The sequence below is a fragment of the Coturnix japonica genome, chromosome 19, assembly GCF_054131305.1.
Source record: "Coturnix japonica strain WE chromosome 19, WE-NBRP24, whole genome shotgun sequence".
NCBI lineage: Eukaryota > Metazoa > Chordata > Aves > Galliformes > Phasianidae > Coturnix > Coturnix japonica.
Genome location: NC_140681.1, coordinates 8,561,515 through 8,574,217, shown reverse-complemented (window position 1 = coordinate 8,574,217; position 12,703 = coordinate 8,561,515). Strand labels below are relative to the sequence as shown.

Here is a 12,703-nt window from a genome sequence, read left to right as displayed (position 1 = left end):
GGCGTGATAAGAAAAGCAATCAAATACAAGTTTCAGACGTTTAATTTTCACTGATGTCTTCTATATCTCTAATAACTATCAAGGAAATGATTTAACTGTTTCTTCGACCTTTCAGGAGCGCTCTTGTGCTTAATCTCCATTCCCTGGAGAAGTTGTAAGCCATTTTTAAAGTATTTGATACAGTTTCATTAGATCTCAAACACAGCTGTTCCCCATTTCTACAAGTGGATTTCTCCCTTGTCGCCATTATCTTTTAAATTCAACTGGAGTCTATTACCCACACTGTGGGTAGGTTTTGGTTTTTTTTTTGCATGAAATGTTCTCCATTTCCCTAACCCTTCAATAACCTACTTACCAGATAGCCTATCTGCACATTCTTAACTGAAATTTAAAAGCCCATAACAATTCCATTATCAGAAATAAAGAAACAAAAAAATTAAAGAAGGAAAACTTAAACCATTCTGAGGAGCACATCTGCTGCTAGAAGTGGGTCCTCACAACCAGAGCTGCAATCCCACACTGGATAACCACTCATGGTACAGTAAGAGGAACTGTAAAGCTTTGCTTCACAAATTACAACTTGTCATTTAAAAGCTTGCACCATCAGATCCAAGCTCCCCAGTAGACTGTATTTTTACTCTTGGCATTTTTTCGGTCAAATACATTTACAGTCTAGTTTGAAAACTGTTTTTATTGGCATTATGAAGCATGTCACATACATTAGGCTGGAAAAAAAAGCAACCCAAACTATTAGATGACAAAATTGACAAACCTGATAGAAATTGAACCTGCAGCTAATCACATAGGAAACAAAACACTTTCTGCCATTCAAGCAATCCACAGGGTGGAACACACGTGGTGAAAGAAAACATATTGTACCTGTAAAAATATCTCAAGCGAGTGTGAATGGATACAGAGCTTTCTAGCTGGGACCATTACTTGGCTTCTCAAATGCTGTGGCTTCTGAGTGCTTCACAATGCTCCTTGCCTGCTCTGAGCAGAGCAAAATCTGCTGGCCCAGGTGCTGGAGCTTCAGCAGACACTTTGCACAGGGCAAACTAGTAAGGTGGTTGCAGTGGGAGAAGGAGCTTAGAGGCAGTCCAGGCCAGAGGAGCTCCTGGAGCCAATTGGACACCAACCATCTCAGTAAAGGTTTCTTGACCACAGAACTCCCTTTCTCCTCCTTCAAAGTGCGCTGCTCCCTCATCAGGATGCTCTACCCATTCCACAACCACACATTTACAGAGGCTTTTCCAGGCTGCACATTTAGTTAGACCACATCATCAGTACAGTACTATGTGCATGCAGAGGGAACTGTTAGCTAATGCTGCAGTAAATTATTAAGCACAAACAGTAACCGTCAGACATTGATTTACAAAAAAGAAGACAGATAAAGTTACCTAGTATATTTAAAAAGCGTGTGTAATGCTTTAAAGCAATTTCATTGTTACAGTCTACAGCACTAGGTTCTCCTTAAAACTGGAGGCCAGGAAAAAAAGTCCCCCATGTTTGCTTTGGAAAGCAGGGGTTTGCTGTCTTTGCCTTCACTGTAGTTCAGCCTGCAATAAATAACCTCCATGCCTATCTCATCTGAAATGCTTTAGTCCAGACATTTGACCAGTTATCTCTGCTTTCTATCTCCAGAACCATAACAAATGCTTTTCAGTGTAATAGGAAGCAACATCTCCTGCATCACTCACAGTCTGAATGAAACATTGGCCACCATTTCTCTAAGGGACAGGATATTACTTAATTGCTACTTTGACCACAGATTGAAGCTCTTGGCATCCCTACTTTTTAGCCACTGTCTGTCACAGCAAGTTGTTGATATTCAGCAGTCTGGAGTGGGGGATTTCTATCTTATGATGGTGAAACATTCATCAGGCTCAACAAGTAAATAAGAAAGCAAGTCAGTGCTCAGGATTGGGGTCATCTGGCACAAAACAGAAGGCCAAAATTTCTTATCTCCCAAAACAAAGTGTTCTGAATGGTGTACTGAGGATAGTGCCTAACACCAATCTGACTGCAGGGACAATTCCAGGCCAGTGCTCAGATCCACACCAGACTTTGCTCACTGACAGTAAAGACACAGCCAACAAGCCCACACACTGACTTCATTTAGTTTTAGGCTAGTCTGAAAAATAACCATTCATGAAAGCACCAAAGGAGGTTGAACACAGGCAGTTTGCTGGCACCTGAAAGAACTGGGGTGGCTTCAGGGGGACTGGTGACACCAGGGGGACTGGTGACACCAAGGAGACATTCCGTGCCCTGTAGCATTCCTCTATCACCCAGCAACTTCTGCAAAGCTCCCATGCATTCACAGCTATAACAAGCAAACATGTTGAGTACTTTGCTGCTAATATGTTATTTATTCTCATCTCTGCGCCATCAGCGTTGTTAGAAACAGGGCACATCAGCTGGTGTGTTACTGCAATCTTCTGCTATATAACGGCAGTGCAAAAAGCAACTTCCATCCACACCTCTTCAAGTTCCAACCTATTACATACAAAAAGACATTTGAAGAAGAGAGAGAAAGGAGTGATAATGACTGCACGTTAATAAGAATTCAGAGCCTTCTTTGATTTTATTGAGAAGGAAAGCAGCCCTACAGAGTAATAAGAGCCAGAGAGAAAAGAAATCTCTTCCTATGTGTTTGCAGTGATTTCGGGACTCAAAGTACTTAAACATCTGCTTAAGACACAGCGCGTTGCACCAATATGCTGCTCTGTGTCATATGTCACTGTGTCGACTTTTATGCTCCATTATCTAAATATGGCTACCTCTTAGACAAAGTCCCTCTGTGCCTTGCTAATTACTTCCATTAGTTTAAAACAAACTTGACTAGAGACAGAGAAAATCCTGAGAGAAATTATGTCTAATTTTTTAAACAAGCAACGTCTCCACTCCACACTGTGCTCTCAGGTAGCACAGGTAGGGGGATGCAGCAATGAATCACACAGCCAGCTTTGCTGAAGAGTCCTATGGAGCTGCAAGCAGAGAAAACTTTCAAGGACATCCGAATTCCATCATGCTTTGTCATGGCCAGCGGCTGCACAGTGTACAACAGCCTGAGCAGCAGCAGGCAGGCTGCAGCCCACCTGAGTTGTACCCCAGGAGCTGGCTGCTCACTGCTGCATGTTTTTAAGGCCTCGTGCACCTATGGCCATGTCTACACTAGCAGATGACAGCGTGCCCCAGCAGCAGACACTGAGGCCCCAGTGTCTTCTTGCTCTGGAGGCTCAGCCTAGCAGTCAGTGCAACCCCAGCCTCAGCCTTACAATGGCAGCACTGGGCCCTACAAGTCACAGCGCATGAATGTGAATTAAATTGATTTCACCTGAGATCTGTTCACCCCTGTGACTGCCTGGTGATGTTCAAAACTCAGTGCCACCAGTAAAGCCTGTGCCTTGGTACCGTGCAGAACACACAATCACTCTCTGTCTTATGGAAAGCAGTACAACAAACACAACAATTGCTAACTGTCCTCCCTGCTAAGTCCTCTGCTTTCCCTCAGCTTGTGGCGAGGAAGCTGTGAGAGATGCCCACAAGCAGATCTCAAAGCAAACATTCTCCTACAACCAGTACTAATAAAGAAGCAAGTCTGGCTTTGCAGATGATTTCTGCCTCACAGGGAAGGCAATTGAGAAGCTCATCAAGGTCCAAATACCGGGGACCGCAGCGTTTAGCTGCTGCTAGGTATAGCTGCTGCTATTGCTCTAGGCACCATTTGTACAAAGCATAGAAGACACATCTGCAGCACAGCATGGATGAACTGCTCACATTTTCACCACACGGCTGCAATGGCTGACATTAGTAATCCTGTGGTTGTGCTCCTTGTTTCCCTGTGAAATGATTCTTTGGAATGCTAAGTGACTACAGAGAATCATTTCACATGCATATATATACACACATACATACACTTACATATTTTTTTGATGTGCATACATATATATTTGCATATCTCCATATTTAATATTTTACCAGATACATATGTATGTATCGGAGAAAAACCAAATTGTTTCTTTCTGTAACAAATGCTGTATCTCAAGGAAAGGACATCTCTGTATTTTCAAGTCCCGCCTCTTCTTTCTCCTCTTTGCTCTCATGGAGACAGAAACTGAAATTTCACCCACTGGCAGAAAATTTTCTCTTTCATTCCTTTGGAAAGATGTAAATCTATGCAATTTGCAGTTGATGCAACTCTTGACTCTAAAATAATTTAATAAATAAACAAATCTCAGCTCTGTTTACCAGACTTAGATCTCTCTGTGGACACAAATCCATCTTTCTCCGACCAGTTTGAAGTCGAAAGAACACTGCATGAATTTAACATTCAAAAGCGGGAGCATCAGTAATTAGGGTTTCAGATAAACAGCAGAGCCACACATCTATCATTTTTACAGGATGGTGAAAAAGAAAACTTTTTTTTTTAATATACTCTGGAAAAAATGTTCAGTGATGCTTATCGAAAGCTTATGCTGAAAACAGCATCAAATGCCTGATGAAAAGAAAACCAAGAAGGCACCCTCATTAGCAGGCTTTTAGGTTTAACCCTTTACCCTCATCATTTTTAATTGCTTCCCTATGAAAGGAAGAAATACAACAATTTGATATATGCTGAAATAGGTATTGAGGGATGGGGGAAAAAAGCCACAGGAGTCTGCAGCAAACTGCTGGGCACCTGAGAAAAAAACTGGGATCTTTCTTCAAAAAAGACACAAGGTAAAAAAAAATTCAACAAGTTTTGCATTGTTCCCTTTTATTATTTAGCTTGTTAAGCTAGCTGGACAGAGTCAAATGATCAAGTGAGGATCTTGAAAGACATACGAATACACTGAACTTCCTTGCCCTCCAAATGCCTGAGAAATGCATTGAATTTAATAGGACTATAAATGGTATAAACCAAAGAAGAGACTTTAAGCCTTATCCTTCTGGATTCTCTGTTAGCTTCTCCTAGTCCATTAAAAAGTGCCCCCTCTGGCAAGCTGCACAGGGCTGGAGGAGCAAGAGGGATAATACTTATTTATTAGGATTTACTACTTCCTGGCACACCATCATCCCACAGCTCAGGACATGAGCCCCTTCAGGTCTCCGTTTTTAACCATGGTTTTGATTATTAGCCCTGCAAAGTTGCTTCGTTCCTGATAAACTTCAAAGCAGCAAATGCACCCCCCTATTTACTGCAGTATCTCCTCTCCTCCTCAGGTTGTGTCGATGTCCACCCAGAGTGACTGTGACAAACCTGAACCGTAAGTCCACCCCTGTCAATGTCACTAATAGGAGGATGGCTTAACTGTCACCTCCAGGAATATTACTTGTCAGGGCAAACTGCAGAGTCCTGGGCCCTGTGCAAAAATGTTCCTTTCATGCAATCTTCTGCTGTGTTGGTACTTCTGTCCCAGTGCTCCCAACACCAGTGCCCAGCCACATTAGCAGGCTGGTGACAGCATTTGCCTATGCCTATCACAACAAATACAGTAATGAAAAGACTGAGCACCAAACTGCTCAGTTCACTAAAATATGCACACATCACCCCATAAGCAAAGCTGAGAACTCAACCCCAAATTTCAGGCTTCTGGTTTCTCATTCAAACAGTTGGAGCACACACCCCTCAACCCTCCATTAACCAAATAGATAAAATGTTTTAAATAGGAAAATGGACTTTCACAGGCACTTCACAGAAGTAAGTTTCCAAAATTGGCACAATGGTAAAAAAAATAAATAAATTAAGGAACATTGCACAGCTTATTGCTGAAATTGCTTCATAAAACAGAGTGCTGTGGAGAAATGGAAATGCTTTGGTGGAATTCCAGGAATAAATATTTTATTTACAAAGTCTAATGCTGAGAGGAAGAAAAGAGGATCCTCTTTCTCTTGTACTAAAAGGACAAATGTACAGAGGTACAGCAGGCTTTGACTACTAGAAAATACCTGGAGATGTTGCTGTTTCAGTGTTTTGTGGAAATAAAACTTCATTTGAGCCAATCTATTCACAAGCAATACAACACATCAGTCCTGAGTGCTCTTTCCATCTCACTCCTGCTTGCAGTGAATCCAGTGCTCTCATATGATGCACAACTATATTTGCTGCTCAGTTAATAAAATACTCTGAGCCCTTCTCCTTCTGTACCAGAAAAAACAATGCATAAACACACACAAAAACAATAGCTGTAAAACCTGATAAAAACGATGTATAATTTTCAACCTGCCATTGCTAATTTTATGGGTTACATTTTCCAACCACATTTCCCATAAAAAATATTACTCTAATAAAGGCTTAGTGTCTTTATTTAATATTTATAGTACTGTGGGAGAACCAAACTCTCCTGGTAAAATGGTAAGAGCAGCAATTCAAACAGCTCTAATACACATATCCCCAGTGATCAAGTTTAAGAGTACACAGTTTAAGAAAACGCTTCGATACAGAAAAACATTAGAAATAAAGGGATGTGCTGGTTGGTATTGGGCTGCATACAAAAAACGTGCATGCCCACACCCTTTGTAAAGCATTGATTAAGTGTTCACAAAATACAACAACAAATGAATGAGTTATCAGAATTAACAAACTGACCAACATCTATCAGCTGCTGAAAATATTCAGCATGATTTCCCATTTTCTTTATACTACTTCCCAGAAATTAATAATAAAGACAAGGACTGCAATTCTATCTGCTTTCCATACCTCAGGTCAATGTCAAACATCACAACCAATTTTCCAGAGGATTATTTACAATCTCTGAGCTATGACTGCTGATATTTGTCTTACTGGAATAAGTTAATGTAACAAGTTAGCAAGTGTAATTATGTTCACCAAAATCTTTCTTTGTCTTGTAATCTACAGTTACAGTGAATTGTCCTGTACAGAACATGCAACAATACAAAATTCATGACATTCTCAACCCATTGTATACTTGTTAGAAGCAACTCCATGTGCTAGTCAACTGGTGACACTTTGAAACAGCCAACAAGCAGCGCTAGGGTCCATTTCTAGCAATGAGACAGATTTGAAAGTGTACATAAAATAGGTTCTTACATTTAGAAGTATATTTTGAATTTCACCACTTCAGATTCCAGATCCCAACCCCTCCATGACCAAATAATCCATGCAGGATTTGGACCTGTGCTATTAAGCTTCTAATTACCTCGCATTCATTTGCAGGTTGTTGTGTTTGCTGCAACCAGCACTGCCTCCAACAGGTTTTATGGGCAAAAACAAAAGCCTCTTCATATACTATAAGTTAATGAGAAAAAAATATATAAAAAATAATATATATATATATATATGTATGTATGTGTATATATATATATGTATGTGTATATATATATATGTATATATATATGTATATATGTATATATGTATATATCTGTGGGTTTGGTACAGCTACACAGAAAATTCATCATTTCATTTCTAGAGCCACAAAAACGCTTTTAACACCATTTCCAATTTTACATTCATTTCTAACAGCTCTTGCTTACATGGCTCTGCTTCCGTGGCCAGATAAAATGAAAAGGAACAATAACTTCCAGCACATTGAAGTCAGGATCCTTAGAAAGTCATTCTGTCACCTGTATAGTCAGCCAGTAGCGATGAGGAGTTGAGAGTACATTAAAAAAAGATCTAAATCCCATTCAAACAAAACAAAACCAGCCCTACAGTAAACAAACTGCCATTCCCAGACACTGCCTGCCTCCTTCATACTCCCACCAGTGCTATTTTTCATTTACTTGAAGCCAATTCAACTAAAATATATGTTTTTAAAGGGGGAAAAAAAAATATGTGTATTTCACTTTTGGTATTGGAATTGGAGGGGAGTAGAGACCCCCTGGAGAGAAGGACTGTAGAACATGATAGAAAAGATGAATCACTGTGGCAACAGCCAGCCAGCCATTAATTTTCAGCAAGCCAGGAGTTGGTCCAATTAAAGCAGGCTCCTTTCTCTACATTAACATGCTTTATTCAGGATTTTTTTTTTTTTTTTTCTGAAGCTAAAACATCAGCTAGAGACCCCAAAGGCTTTTCTATTTAGGATCAATCAATCTACCTTGCTGCACTGTAAAACACACACTGTCAGCTCTGAGGCTAGCTCAAAAAAGAGCAACAGTGGAAAAATTTGATAAATCGACATGTTCTGGCAGTTAGTAGAGGGATTCATCCTACACTGTCACTTATTTTTATCTGATTAGAAACCAGTGTTAGTAAATGGAATATTGCCTTCTATCCTCTTCTTTGTATTTAGAATCAGGTTGGGGGAGTCATCTGAAACCCAGTTTCCTAAATCCAAGCCAGAAGCTTGCCACAAAGGGAGACACCACTCAGATTTTAAGAGGCAGTCAGCTCACAGTGGATTCTCCCCAGTACAGGAGCCTGAACCTGCTTCCATTAGCACCCCACATTAAGGATGCAGTTCACCACTTTCTATGCGTGACACTTTACCCTGAAGGCACAACCCCACCTCTAGGTTTCCAGCACCTATTTTGACAGCGATTACTTTACCTGAGATTTGCTTACTAATCAGAGAGCTTGTTACTTTCTCTCTGCACTCAAGACATCTAAAATATGAACCACAAACTGATGCCAGATGCCAGCCAGAAGGACACTTATATGGCCTGAAATCCTTAACATGGAAAGGGAAAGGCAGCCCCTGAGCTGGGATAACACAATGGATTACCCCTTTCTGCAGTGAATATCACAGTATGTATCCTGTTGACTTCCATTATAGTTTTCAATGGAAACTTCTATCTTCCACTATGAACTCATAGCAGTTTCATTACAACAGTCCTCCCCTGTTCTTAAACATAAGGTAGAACAAAAGCCACTGGGATGAGCAGCTGCAGCTTTTGTTTGGGATGTAGAGGCAAATAAAGAGAAGCCTGATTCAGTTAATCTTGAAAATACCTACAGCACAACACTTCCTGGCAAACGCTAACTTCTTGCTGGCAACCACTTCTGATCCTTGCTCTTCTTTAAATTCCATATCTAATGCAATAGAAAGTGCAGCAGCAACGGCAGAGCAGCAAGATCCCTGCAACGAGCGAGGATTTGCTCAAATACAACAACCACAGAAATAAAGGAAATAAACTGCTTACTTTTGGAAGGCCTGAAGTACACATGGATACTCAGCAAAACACCCTTACCTCCACTGCAACTCTTAAATAGGGTCTGGGAAGGGGTGGATTCTGGCTCCAGCCCTTCTGGTCACTCAGGTACATTGCATGCTCAGGTTGGCCCTGCCTTCCCACTAGGTGCTCCATCACTGCTTCAAGCTGTGACTCAGCATTTCTGCTAACCCATGCTTCTATAGGATAGTACTGAGATTCACTGTGGCACTAATGAGATCATTTTGCAATTAAAGGCTAAATAGAAACAAACCTCTCACCACTCTACAGGAGAGTCTGGGTTCTCTGATTAAGCATCAGTAAACAAACCTGTTGAAGGGCTGGTCATGTCACAGCTTCTCTATGATTAACTCTCCAAACAAGATGGACTGATTGACCCCATGGACTAATCAATGAGTTTCTCAGCTTCAGAGCAAAGTGCAAGTTGTGGGAGTTACCTGCAGTAGTATGCATTTTAATTATTATTACTACAGCACTGAGTACATAAATCCCAGGGCACTTTACTTGGAGGATTTACCTTTAGCACTAATGATTATCATAGCTCTCCCATGTTTGTCCAAATGCTTACACGGGAACAGATTTTAAACATCGCTACAAATTTCTTGAGAGAAAAAAACCCTACAGATTTTACAGCAACTTAGTGATAAAGGGAAGATCTTAATGTCATCATAGAACAGCTTCAAGGTTCATAGAGCTTCCTGGTGCAGAAGCATCCTGGGGTGAAGCTATGGGGTGGCTGGGGCTGGGAAGTGCTGCCCTGAGCAGAAACATCCAACATCTGGAGCAGAGGTGGGAGGTGGGCAATGCACAACAACTGCATAACTGCAGGCAGCCCTGCCTGCTTCCACCAGCCCCACCTGCAGCCTCAAGGATTCATCCCTTCTCCCACATCCTTCCTTTTCAACTGGTCAGAACTGCATTTGACACTCACAGGGAACTGCCAGAAGATTTCAGGGAGGAAAAAAAAAAAGCGAGCATAGACCATTTTTACAACCTAAGAAGAGAATCTGAAAGAGATGCTCTGACTGCAGCCGTGTCAGATAGCCTCCAGCCCTTCTCTTTTCCTGCCCTTCAAGACAAACCCTCAGCACCTAGATACAGAAGCTGCACTTGTCAGGAAAAAAAAATAGTAAATCAGAGACACCAGTGAAGGCACCGAACTCTTCACTACTGACTTGTGAGACATCTTTGGGCTTGGCTATTCTTGTCTTCCTGAACCCAGCCAACAGAGCAAATGTGCATTGACTGGGAGCTCAGTCACAATATACTAAATTAATAGATGGTTCAGGCAAGAGTATTAAAATTGGATGGTTTTATTCTATATTTTTATCTGTGAGAATATACAGAGTCTACAGATGTCTATAGGTTTCAAGAGAAATGAATATTATTTGAACTTAAATAGTGTGGGCTCCACTGCTCTGACATTTGGACAAATCCAGGCAGCTTTATCTACAGATGCAGAGGCTCTAGGTTATGTTTCTGGCACTTGGTCAGAGGGAGTTGGAGAAGTGCCCTCCATATCAGAGCTGCACTTCAGAGGCTAATAAATAGAGGGCAAGTATGGAGTGGCTGCATGGCTGGAGAGAGCCATGGCACTCCTGCCCCAGGGCCAGGCTGCAGTGCCCACTGAAACTGTAGGAAATTCACCCACAGGTGCTTCAGATGAAATCTATCATTTTACCTTTCCCTTTTTTCATTTACCTCTTTTGCCCCTTTACTGCAGCAGTCCTCACCCCAAGAAAGGCAGTGCTGCTCTCCCCTGAAGAACAACTGCAGGAGTCAAACCATCCTAAAGTTAACAGAGAGCTTTTGGCAGGGCTTGGTATTGTCAATTAAAACAAAGAGAGAATAAAGCCAGTAAATTAGAGGATGTGACGAATGCAGCACAAAGCACAGCCGATCCCAGAAGGTATCAAATTTAGTGTTAAAGTAAAGAAACAATAGGGAAGTCCAAGACATTTCAGAGTGTAGTGAATCAAATTAAATTGCCTGAAATTCCACATGGAATACATTTGACAAATTTCTTTCCCCCTCTTCAGCTTTCTGTTTGAGATGAACTGTCGTCTGGCAGCTTCAAACGTCTGGCACAGCTTCAGCTTCAGTTTGCTGGGGCTGAATCCAAACACGAACCTGAACTTTACCAGTTCTGCTCTTTTTGTAAACATACTTGCTGTGGCTGCCAAATGCTTTCCAAAAGCACACAAAACCCAGAATCCAAGAGGAAAACATTGTCTTGCTGCAATAAAATTTGCATTTTGCCCCCCATTGGTAGCACCCACATTGCAGAGCAGGGGGCTGGGAGGTGAGAGCCCACATCACCCTGTGTTTCCCAGGGATTCTGAATGGGACTGCAGGGAGCAGGGACATCCCATGGGGTGGATGTGCATCCTGTGCAGCGGGTAGGAGCCCATCCCATGGCTCCACACCCCAAGTGCTACTTTGTCCCCAGGGCTGTGGGCAGCTCCTAATGCACCAATTAGTGACAGGATTCCTCAGGCAGGCTGGCTAAGACAAGCCATAAAATGTCATTATACACGTGTCATTGACAGCGAGGACCAGTTTAGATTACCTCTGCGAGCAGTCTCAGGAACAAATTCATTTTAAGGCAGAGAACTTCAGGCAGGGGAAGAGACAGATATAAAGAGGGTTATGATCAAATTACTCCTGAGTGCAGATAGCATCAGCCTTGATATATCTTATTATTATTATTTTTTTTTTCCATTTTGCTTTAAAACAAAACTGTTTTTTGCAAAACACTTACAGCAGCAGCACAGCATTTTGAGGTAGGATGCAGTCCCACACCAGCAGCATCCCACCACCTCTTAAAAGAAATAAACTCTTTCCTCCTCCATTCTTCTAAACCTACCAGGCTGCATAAACAGCACCGTTGCAGAAGGCTGAAAGGAGGTGCTGTTAGGATGAAGAGCAGCAAACCCCAGAGGTGGGCTCATTCTGGCACAAGGCAGTCAGGCAGATGCTGTTAGAAAAGCGTATTTCACTGTCCACAAAACATCAGCTTCATCTCTGAGGGCTGCATGGAGCTTCCACCACTGCCCTAAACAGACAACGTCTGGTTCCTATGCACTCTGATTTATTGAGTGTCTTCTCTCTTTCTGGATTTTAACTATGGCTAGATCTTGTAACTATTACATCTTCATTTGGTTTGTTCGTCTAGATGTTTTTCTAAGCTATTAACTCCAAACTGAAATCTGTGTGCTGTTCTTTCCAAAAATAGTAAAAAATCCCACAATATGCATATGGCCTTTGTTAAGGAAAACCCTCTACTGAATACTCAGAAGCCAATGCTTTCCAAGCAAGTGCTACTTGATTTCTTGAATAGGAAGAGACCAGAGAAATTGCTTTTTCTTTCAGTAAAAACATGTTAAAAATGTACAAAACTGGCCGCTGCTCCTAGTGTTAAGTAGCATGTTAATGAACAAAACTCACTTCTTTCTACATTGCTCTGCTCACAGGAGATGTTTGGGGGATGCTGAGTCACTTCCAATGGTCAGGTGTGAACGTTTTAACGAACCTATAGAAAGCGGCACTTTCTTAGCAGAAGAGAGAGATACCAACCGTGCCC

General features: G+C 41.6%; 1 protein-coding gene across 2 annotated transcripts in view; it reads right to left on the bottom strand.

Annotated features, from left to right (window-relative positions):
- Positions 1-12,703, bottom strand: part of CDH4 (cadherin 4) — a 400,908-nt gene that overhangs the window by 156,990 nt on the left and 231,215 nt on the right. The window lies entirely within an intron of this gene.